A 12112-nucleotide genomic window follows, 5' to 3' on the forward strand; every position below is an offset into this window, starting at 1 on the left:
CATGCATCTGCTGCCCTTGTTCTTCTAGGCAGTTGATATTGCACACTTGGACAGAGCTGTCAAAGGAGGTTTGATTTGGAAAGTAATCATGAGCTTCCAACAGGGTTGAGGGTGCCAGACATGGAGCAAAGACAGACTCCTAAAGTAACATTTAGATTGAGGAGCGTAGAATGATACACACCCTTCCCTTTTGATATTTGACACACATTTAAGCAGATCTCACAGTGTAATAGGACGGGCGATTCTGATGGCAAAGCATTTGAAATAAATACCAAAAATGAGTAAATCTGAACCAACTAATGTGATATTAAACAGGAACCTCAACAACAGGACAGGAATCAACTTCAACTGATGCAACAACATTGACTAACACTCCACATGTTCCAGATGTTTCCACCACATCTACTGGATCCTCAACATCAGGAGGAAAAGGGCAGACATTGTGACCTATTGGGCTGGATTTTTAATCATCAGTGGGGGTGGGAACGGGTGCAGGTATGATTCGAAATTGTTTTCCCGGAGGACGGCGCTGGATCCTCTGGAACAGTTTGCAATTTTCAAATAGCCTGCAGTGGAGAGGGAATGGAAAACCCACTTTTGTCAACTAAGGGTCCCTTGACCTTATCGAGGAACTTGTTATGATGCCTCTCTGGAACAGAATTTCATTTTCAATTTTTTCCTCAGGGCAATGCTAAACATTCTGTTGCAGGTTAGTGCACAGCTGGTGGTTTCCCAGGGTGCAAAAAGAAGTTTGTTTCATCTGTGTTATTTTGTGAAATTGAGGGTTCAGCTGATGCTGGGTGACCATGGTCTTGTTGACCATGGCCACTTTGCGACGCCTTTTTCCTCCTGGTTCTTTCAAGAACTGCCTTGTCCCTTTGGTGGAGTAGTGGCAGTCCCCAACATGGCCACTGCCTGCCTTTGCCGCTGGGGCCAGTCAGGCAGTTCCGACCACCAAGAGTTATTTGGCATCTCCAAGTAGGCTCAGAGCTCACCTCCTGCCCACTCAGCCCATTTACATTTAAAAATAGAGTTGAATGGGGGAAACAGTTCAGGAACATGACCGGGAACCAGAATTCATCCAAGTGTCGGGTACCAGATTCCACTTTGAAATTACTCTCTGAGAATTTGGTGGATGGACAATAAGGGTTTCTGTCTGAAGTTCCTCCCCTTCCTGATTTTAACAGAGTCTGTGACCAGATCTGTGACCAAGTAAAATGTCAGAGGGCAGAATTTCATGAAGAGCGGTCAGTGTTTTAATGTAGTGAAAGACAGCATCCAATTTATACACAATGGGACCAGTCAAAATGTAAGAATCAGATGACCAGATAATCTGTTTCAGTGATGTTGGTTGGGGGATAAATATGAACCCAGGACACTTGGGAGAACTGACCTGTTCCTTTTCCACATGTGACCTCAGATCTATTATTGACACCAAAGAGGGTGGACATGGCTCCATTCAACATCTTGTCTGAAAGATGGGATCTGTGGCAGTGAAGCACTCCCTCAGTGCAGTACTGGCCGTGCCAGCCTAGATTTGGTCCAAAAAGCTCTGACTGGCTGTAAAGTTTGAATCTGCATGAGTTTAAGAGAAGCACTCTTCATTTTAGAATTGAAACACGCATGCTTTTTGAGCAGACCGTACTGTTTAATACGATGAGATTCTCTTGGTAAAATACAGTGAAATTAATAAAGAAAACTATTCTGTATAAACCTGACAAAATCATGTGGTATTAAATAGGAATGACCTCAACAATACAGGAATCAACAAGTGATTCAAGTAGAAATGACACACCAGCAACTACCAGCAGCCCAAATCGTTCCCTGACATCTACTGGACCCTGGACATCAGGAGGTAAATGACAGACAATGTAAACTATTGTTTCAACAATAAAGTGAAAATATCCTCTGAGAATTTGGTAGAGGGACAGTAAACTGAGTTGTGAGTGGTCGACACTGAGCAAAGGCACATTCCTAAAGTAACATTTAGATTGAGGAGGGTAGAGCCAACACACGTTTCCCTTTCGATTTGTGGCAAACATTTGAGCAGGTCACACAGTGAAATAGGACGGGATATTTGAATGCAAACAATTTGAAATAAATACCAAGAAGTGTAAATCTGAAGCAACTAATTTAATATTAAACAGGAACCTCAGCAACAGGACAGGAGTCAACTGGACAATCAACTTCAACTGATGCAACAACATTGGCCAGCACTCCACGTGTTCTAGATGTTTCCACCACATCTACTGGACCCTCAACATCAGGAGGTAAAGGGCAGACATTGTGACCTATTGGGCTGGATTTTTAATTATCAGTGGGGGAGGGAATAGGTTCAGGCAGGATTTCAAAATTGTGCCCCTGGAGAATGGCAGTGGATCCTCCAGGACAGTTTACAATTTTGAAATGGCCTGCAAGGGAGCAGGAAGAGAAATCACACTTTGTCAATTAATGCCCCTTGATCTCTGAGCACTGTCCTGCTCCTTGTCCAAATGTGTCCTCAGATCTATGACTGAAAGCTAAGTGGGGAAGCGGGGCTGCATTTAACATTTCTGGGAAAATGGCATCTGTGACAGTGAAGCACTCCCTCAGTGCGGTACTGGCAGTTCCAGCGTGGATTTGCTCCACGAAGCTCTGATTGGCTTTTAAACTTGCCTCTGGATAAGTCCAAGGGAAGAAGCTATCCCTTTCGATTTGAAAAAGGCACTAATTGTGATCAGGTCACATTATCTGATAGGACTAAACCACTCCGATGGGTAAGGATGGAGAAATGAAGACAGCAAATCTTTCAGTTTAAGCCTGACAAAATTCACCTGATTTTTTGCAGAAATGACCTCAACAGGACAGGTATCAACAAGGGAATCAATTTCAACTGACACACCAACAGCAACCAGCAGCCCCAACCTTTCCATGACATCCATTGGACTCTCGACATCAGAAGGTAAATGACAGACAATGTGAACTATTGTTTCAACAAATCAAACTGAAAATATTCTCTGAGAATTTGCAGCACTGACACTAAATGTGTTTACACTCATTTTCTTCCTTGAATTATGACAGAGTCCATAACGAAAACCTCATGGGAGGCAAAACGTAACATGTAGTCACATCAGCCAATTTGGGCACAGGAAGATCACTTAGAATTTAATGATGACCTTCTAACAGAGTTGAGAGTGGTCGACACTGAGCAAAGGCAGATTCCTAAAGTAACATTTAGATTGAGGAGGGTAGAGTGAACACACGTTTCACTTTCGATTTGTGACAAACATTTGAGCAGATCACACAGTGAAATAGGACGGGAAATCTGAATGCAAACAATTTGAAATAAATACCAAGAAGTGTAAATCTGAATCAACTAATTTAATATTAAACAGGAACCTCGACAACAGGACAGGGGTCAACTGGACAATCATCTTCAACTGATGCAACAACATTGACCAGCACTCCACATGTTCCATATGTTTTCACCACACCTACTGGACCCTCAACATCAGGAGGTAAAGGGCAGACATTGTGACCTATTGGACTGGATTTTTAATTATCAGTGGGGGCGGTAACGGGTGCAGACAGGATTTCAAAATTGTGCCCCTACAGAATGGCAGTGCATTCTCCAGGACTGTTTGCAATTTTCAAATGGACTGCAGGGGAGCAGGAAGAGAAAACACACTTTTGTCAAATAATGACCCTTGATCTCTGAGCACTGTCCTGTTCCTTGTCCAAATGTGTCCTCAGACCTATTACTGAAAGCTCAGTGGGGAAGCGGGGCTGCATTTAACATTTATGTGAGAATGGCATCTGTGACAGTGAAGCACTCCCTCGGTGCAGTACTGGAAGTGCCATCCAAATTTGACCCCGAATCTCTGATCGGCTTTTAAACTTGCGTCTGGATAAGTCTAAGTGAAGAAGTTTTCCCTTTCTATTTGATAAAGGCATTCGTTGTGATCAGGTCACATAATCTGATAGGACAACACACTCTGAGGGGTAAGGATAGAGAGATGAAAACAGAAAATCTGTCCATATAAGCCTGACAAAATTCACATGATTTTTAGCAGAAACGACCTCAACAGGACAGGTATCAACAAGGGAATCAATTTCAACTGACACACCAACAGCAACCAGTAGCCCAAATCTTTCCCAGACGTCCATTGGACCCTCAACATTAGAAGGTAAATGAGAGACAACGTGACCTATTGTTTTAAAAAATCAAACTGAAAATATTCTCTTAGAATTTGCTGCACGGACACTAAACGTCTTTGTCTCAAGATATTGTCTCTTGAATTTTAGCACAGTCTGTAATTAATTTATCTTAATATGTTAAAATATAAGAGGAAGGAATACGTGAAATGAAGTCACTGTATTCACTTGTCAAAACAGAGGAACCAATTTAGGTCCAGTAAGAACATTTGGAAAGTTATCATGACCTTATAACAGGGTTGAGAATGCCAGACATGAAGCAAAGACAGACTCCAAAAGTAACGTTTAGATTGAGGATGGTAGAATGATATACACGCTTCCCTTTCGCTATTTGATACACATTTAAGCAGATCGCACAGTGTAATTGGACGGGCGATTCTGCTGGCAAAGCATTTGAAATAATTACCAACAGCGTGTAAACCCGAACCAACTAATGTGATATTAAACAGGAACCTCAACAACAGGACAGGAGTCAACTGGACAATCAACTTCAACTGATGCTACAACTATGACCAGCACTCAGCATGTTCCAGATGTTTCCACCACATCTACTGGACCCTCAACATCAGGAGGTAAAGGGCAGACATTGTGACCTATTGGGCTGGATTTTCACTTATCAGTGGGGGCGGGAACGGGTGCAGATAGGATTTCAAAATTGTGCCCCTGGAGAATGGCAGTGGATCCTCCAGGACAGTTTACAATTTTGAAATGGCCTGCAGGGGAGCAGGAAGAGAAAACACACTTTTGTCAATTAATGCCCCTTGATCTCTGAGCACTGTCCTGCTCCTTGTCCAAATGTGTCCTCAGATCTATGACTGAAAGCTAAGTGGGGAAGCGGGGCTGCATTTAACATTTCCGGGAAAATGGCATCTGTGACAGTGAAGCACTCCCTCAGTGCGGTACTGGCAGTTCCAGCTTAGATTTGGTCCACGAAGCTCTGATTGGCTTTTAAGCTTCCGTCTGGATAAGTCCAAGAGAAGAAGCTTTCCCTTTCGATTTGTAAAAGGCACTAATTGTAATCAGATCACATTATCTGACAGGACTAAACCACTCCGATGGGTAAGGATGGAGAAATGAAGACAGCAAATCTTTCAGTATAAGCCTAACAAAATTCATCTGATTTTTAGCAGAAATGACCTCAACAGGACAGGAATCAACAAGGGAATCAATTTCAACTGACACACCAACAGCAACCAGCAGCCCAAATCTTTCCCTGACATCCATTGGACTCTCGACATCAGAAGGTAAATGACAGACAATGTGACCTATTGGGCTGGATTTTTAATTATCAGTGGGGGAGGGAATCGGTGCAGGCAGGATTTCAAAATTGTGCCCCTGGAGAATGGCAGTGGATCCTCCAGGACAGTTTGCAATTTTCAAATGGCCTGCAGGGGAGTAGGAAGAGAAATCACACTTTTGTCAATTAATGCCCCTTGATCTCTGAGAACTGTCCTGCTTCTTCTCCAAATGTGTCCTCAGATCTATGACTGTAGGCTAAGTGGGGAAGCGGGGCTGCATTTAACATTTCCGGGAAAATGGCATCTGTGACAGTGAAGCACTCCCTCAGTGCGGTACTGGCAGTTCCAGCGTGGATTTGCTCCACGAAGCTCTGATTGGTTTTTAAGCTTCCATCTGGATAAGTCCAAGGGAAGAAGCTTTCCCTTTCGATTTTGAAAAAGGCACTAATTGTGATCAGGTCACATTATCTGATAGGACTAAACCACTCCGATGGGTAAGGATGGAGAAATGAAGACAGCAAATCTTTCAGTTTAAGCCTGACAAAATTCACCTGATTTTTCGCAGAAATGACCTCAACAGGACAGGTATCAACAAGGGAATCAATTTCAACTGACACACCAACAGCAACCAGCAGCACAAATCTTTCCATGACATCCATTGGACTCTCGACATCAGAAGGTAAATGACAGACAATGTGAACTATTGTTTCAACAAATCAAACTGAAAATATTCTCTGAGAATTTGCTGCACTGACACTAAACGTGTTGGTCTCAAGTTTTGCTCTCTTGAATTTTGACAGAGTCCATAACTATAACATCATGGGAGGGAAGATGTAACGTATAGTCACATCAGCCAATTTAGGCACAGGAAGATCACTTAGAATTTAATGATGACCTTCTAACAGAGTTGAGAGTGGTCGACACTGAGCAATAACAGGTTCCTAAAGTAACATTTAGATTGAGGAGGGTAGAGGGAACACACGTTTCACTTTCGATTTGTGACAAACATTTGAGCAGATCACACAGTGAAATAGGAGGGGAAATTTGAATGCAAGCAATTTGAAATAAATACTAAGAAGTGTAAACCTGAACCAACTAATTTAATATTAAACAGGAACATCAACAACAGGACAGGAGTCAACTGGACAATCATCTTCAACTGATGCAACAACATTGACCGGCACTCCACATGTTCCAGATGTTTCCACCACATCTACTGGATCCTCAACATCAGGAGGTAAAGGGCAGACATTGTGACCTACTGGGATGGATTTTTAATTATCAGTGGTGTCGGGAACGAGTGCAGACAGGATTCTAAAATTGTGCCCCTGGAGAATGGCAGTGCATTCCCCAGGACTGTTTGCAATTTTCAAATGGCCTGCAGGGGAGCAGGAAGAGAAAACACACTTTTGTCAATTAATGCCCCTTGATCTCTGAGCACTGTCCTGCTCCTTATCCAAATGTGTCCTCAGACCTATTACTGAAAGCTCAGTGGGGAAGCGGGGCTGCATTTAACATTTATGTGAGGATGGCATCTGTGACAGTGAAGCACTCCCTCGGTGCAGTTCTGGCAGTGACATCCAAATTTGACACCGAATCTCTGATTGGCTTTTAAACTTGCGTCTGGATAAGTCTAAGGGAAGAAGCTTTCCCTATTGATTTAATAAAGGCAGTCGTTGTGATCAGGTCACATAATCTGTTAGGACAACACACTCTGATAGGTAAGGATGGAGAAATGAAAACAGAAAATCTGTCAGTATAAGCCTGACAAAATTCACATGATTTTTAGCAGAATCGACCTCAACAGGACAGATATCAACAAGGGAATCAATTTCAACTGACACACCAACAGCAACCAGTAGCCCAAATCTTTCCCAGACGTCCATTGGACCCTCAACATCAGAAGGTAAATGAGAGACAATGTGACTTATTGTTTTAAAAAATCAAACTGAAAATATTCTCTTAGAATTTGCTGCACGGACACTAAACGTCTTTGTCTCAAGATATTGTCTCTTGAATTTTAGCACAGTCTGTAATTAATTTATCTTAATATGTTAAAATATAAGAGGAAGGAATACGTGAAATGAAGTCACTGTATTCACTTGTCAAAACAGAGGAACCAATTTAGGTCCAGTAAGATCATTTGGAAATTAATCATGACCTTATAACAGGGTTGGGAATGCCAGACATGAAGCAAAGACAGACTCCAAAAGTAACATTTAGATTGAGGATGGTAGAATGATATACACGCTTCCCTTTCGCTATTTGATACACATTTAAGCAGATCGCACAGTGTAATAGGACGGGCGATTCTGTTGGCAAAGCATTTGAAATAATTACCAACAGCGTGTAAACCAGAACCAACTAATGTGATATTAAACAGGAACCTCAACAACAGGACAGGAGTCAACTGGACAATCATCTTCAACTGATGCAACAACATTGATAAGCAATCCGCATTTTCCAGATGTTTCCACCACATCTACTGGACCCTCAACATCAGGAGGTAAAGGGCAGACATTGTGACCTATTGGGCTGGATTTTTAATTATTAGTGGGGGTGGGAACGGATGCAGATAGGATTTCAAAATTGTGCCCCTGGAGAATGGCAGTGGATCCTCCAGGACAGTTTACAATTTTGAAATGGCCTGCAGGGGAGCAGGAAGAGAAAACACACTTTTGTCAATTAATGCCCCTTGATCTCTGAGCACTGTCCTGCTCCTTGTCCAAATGTGTCCTCAGATCTATGACTGAAAGCTAAGTGGGGAAGCGGGGCTGCATTTAACATTTCCGGGAAAATGGCATCTGTGACAGTGAAGCACTCCCTCAGTGCGGTACTGGCAGTTCCAGCTTACGTTTGGTCCACGAAGCTCTGATTGGCTTTTAAGCTTCCATCTGGATAAGTCCAAGAGAAGAAGCTTTCCCTTTCGATTTGTAAAAGGCACTAATTGTGATCAGATCACATTATCTGACAGGACTAAACCACTCCGATGGGTAAGGATGGAGAAATGAAGACAGCAAATCTTTCAGTATAAGCCTAACAAAATTCATCTGATTTTTAGCAGAAATGACCTCAACAGGACAGGAATCAACAAAGGAATCAATTTCAACTGACACACCAACAGCAACCAGCAGCCCAAATCTTTCCCTGACATCCATTGGACTCTCGACATCAGAAGGTAAATGACAGACAATGTGACCTATTGGGCTGGATTTTTAATTATCAGTGGGGCCGGTAACGGGTGCAGACAGGATTTCAAAATTGTGCCCCTGGAGAATGGCAGTGGATCCTCCAGGACAGTTTACAATTTTCAAATGGCCTGCATGGGAGCAGGAAGAGAAATCACACTTTTGTCAATTAATGCCCCTTGATCTCTGAGAACTGTCCTGCTTCTTCTCCAAATGTGTCCTCAGATCTATGACTGTAGGCTAAGTGGGGAAGCGGGGCTGCATTTAACATTTCCGGGAAAATGGCATCTGTGACAGTGAAGCACTCCCTCAGTGCGGTACTGGCAGTTCCAGCGTGGATTTGCTCCACGAAGCTCTGATTGGCTTTTAAACTTGCCTCTGGATAAGTCCAAGGGAAGAAGCTATCCTTTTCGATTTGAAAAAGGCACTAATTGTGATCAGGTCACATTATCTGATAGGACTAAACCACTCCGATGGGTAAGGATGGAGAAATGAAGACAGCAAATCTTTCAGTTTAAGCCTGACAAAATTCACCTGATTTTTTGCAGAAATGACCTCAACAGGACAGGTATCAACAAGGGAATCAATTTCAACTGACACACCAACAGCAACCAGCAGCCCCAACCTTTCCATGACATCCATTGGACTCTCGACATCAGAAGGTAAATGACAGACAATGTGAACTATTGTTTCAACAAATCAAACTGAAAATATTCTCTGAGAATTTGCAGCACTGACACTAAATGTGTTTACTCTCATTTTCTTCCTTGAATTATGACAGAGTCCATAACGAAAACCTCATGGGAGGCAAAACGTAACATGTAGTCACATCAGCCAATTTGGGCACAGGAAGATCACTTAGAATTTAATGATGACCTTCTAACAGAGTTGAGAGTGGTCGACACTGAGCAAAGGCAGATTCCTAAAGTAACATTTAGATTGAGGAGGGTAGAGTGAACACACGTTTCACTTTCGATTTGTGACAAACATTTGAGCAGATCACACAGTGAAATAGGACGGGAAATCTGAATGCAAACAATTTGAAATAAATACCAAGAAGTGTAAATCTGAATCAACTAATTTAATATTAAACAGGAACCTCGACAACAGGACAGGGGTCAACTGGACAATCATCTTCAACTGATGCAACAACATTGACCAGCACTCCACATGTTCCATATGTTTCCACCACACCTACTGGATCCTCAACATCAGGAGGTAAAGGGCAGACATTGTGACCTATTGGACTGGATTTTTAATTATCAGTGGGGGCGGTAACGGGTGCAGACAGGATTTCAAAATTGTGCCCCTACAGAATGGCAGTGCATTCTCCAGGACTGTTTGCAATTTTCAAATGGACTGCAGGGGAGCAGGAAGAGAAAACACACTTTTGTCAAATAATGACCCTTGATCTCTGAGCACTGTCCTGTTCCTTGTCCAAATGTGTCCTCAGACCTATTACTGAAAGCTCAGTGGGGAAGCGGGGCTGCATTTAACATTTATGTGAGAATGGCATCTGTGACAGTGAAGCACTCCCTCGGTGCAGTACTGGAAGTGCCATCCAAATTTGACCCCGAATCTCTGATCGGCTTTTAAACTTGCGTCTGGATAAGTCTAAGGGAAGAAGTTTTCCCTTTCTATTTGATAAAGGCATTCGTTGTGATCAGGTCACATAATCTGATAGGACAACACACTCTGAGGGGTAAGGATAGAGAGATGAAAACAGAAAATCTGTCCATATAAGCCTGACAAAATTCACATGATTTTTAGCAGAAACGACCTCAACAGGACAGGTATCAACAAGGGAATCAATTTCAACTGACACACCAACAGCAACCAGTAGCCCAAATCTTTCCCAGACGTCCATTGGACCCTCAACATTAGAAGGTAAATGAGAGACAATGTGACCTATTGTTTTAAAAAATCAAACTGAAAATATTCTCTTAGAATTTGCTGCACGGACACTAAACGTCTTTGTCTCAAGATATTGTCTCTTGAATTTTAGCACAGTCTGTAATTAATTTATCTTAATATGTTAAAATATAAGAGGAAGGAATACGTGAAATGAAGTCACTGTATTCACTTGTCAAAACAGAGGAACCAATTTAGGTCCAGTAAGAACATTTGGAAAGTTATCATGACCTTATAACAGGGTTGAGAATGCCAGACATGAAGCAAAGACAGACTCCAAAAGTAACGTTTAGATTGAGGATGGTAGAATGATATACACGCTTCCCTTTCGCTATTTGATACACATTTAAGCAGATCGCACGGTGTAATTGGACGGGCGATTCTGCTGGCAAAGCATTTGAAATAATTACCAACAGCGTGTAAACCCGAACCAACTAATGTGATATTAAACAGGAACCTCAACAACAGGACAGGAGTCAACTGGACAATCAACTTCAACTGATGCTACAACTATGACCAGCACTCAGCATGTTCCAGATGTTTCCACCACATCTACTGGACCCTCAACATCAGGAGGTAAAGGGCAGACATTGTGACCTATTGGGCTGGATTTTCACTTATCAGTGGGGGCGGGAACGGGTGCAGATAGGATTTCAAAATTGTGCCCCTGGAGAATGGCAGTGGATCCTCCAGGACAGTTTACAATTTTGAAATGGCCTGCAGGGGAGCAGGAAGAGAAAACACACTTTTGTCAATTAATGCCCCTTGATCTCTGAGCACTGTCCTGCTCCTTGTCCAAATGTGTCCTCAGATCTATGACTGAAAGCTAAGTGGGGAAGCGGGGCTGCATTTAACATTTCCGGGAAAATGGCATCTGTGACAGTGAAGCACTCCCTCAGTGCGGTACTGGCAGTTCCAGCTTAGATTTGGTCCACGAAGCTCTGATTGGCTTTTAAGCTTCCGTCTGGATAAGTCCAAGAGAAGAAGCTTTCCCTTTCGATTTGTAAAAGGCACTAATTGTAATCAGATCACATTATCTGACAGGACTAAACCACTCCGATGGGTAAGGATGGAGAAATGAAGACAGCAAATCTTTCAGTATAAGCCTAACAAAATTCATCTGATTTTTAGCAGAAATGACCTCAACAGGACAGGAATCAACAAGGGAATCAATTTCAACTGACACACCAACAGCAACCAGCAGCCCAAATCTTTCCCTGACATCCATTGGACTCTCGACATCAGAAGGTAAATGACAGACAATGTGACCTATTGGGCTGGATTTTTAATTATCAGTGGGGGAGGGAATCGGTGCAGGCAGGATTTCAAAATTGTGCCCCTGGAGAATGGCAGTGGATCCTCCAGGACAGTTTGCAATTTTCAAATGGCCTGCAGGGGAGTAGGAAGAGAAATCACACTTTTGTCAATTAATGCCCCTTGATCTCTGAGAACTGTCCTGCTTCTTCTCCAAATGTGTCCTCAGATCTATGACTGTAGGCTAAGTGGGGAAGCGGGGCTGCATTTAACATTTCCGGGAAAATGGCATCTGTGACAGTGAAGCACTCCCTCAGTGCGGTACTG

This window comes from Cetorhinus maximus, chromosome 34 (genome assembly GCF_964194155.1).
Source record: "Cetorhinus maximus chromosome 34, sCetMax3.hap1.1, whole genome shotgun sequence".
Taxonomy (NCBI): Eukaryota; Metazoa; Chordata; class Chondrichthyes; order Lamniformes; family Cetorhinidae; genus Cetorhinus; species Cetorhinus maximus.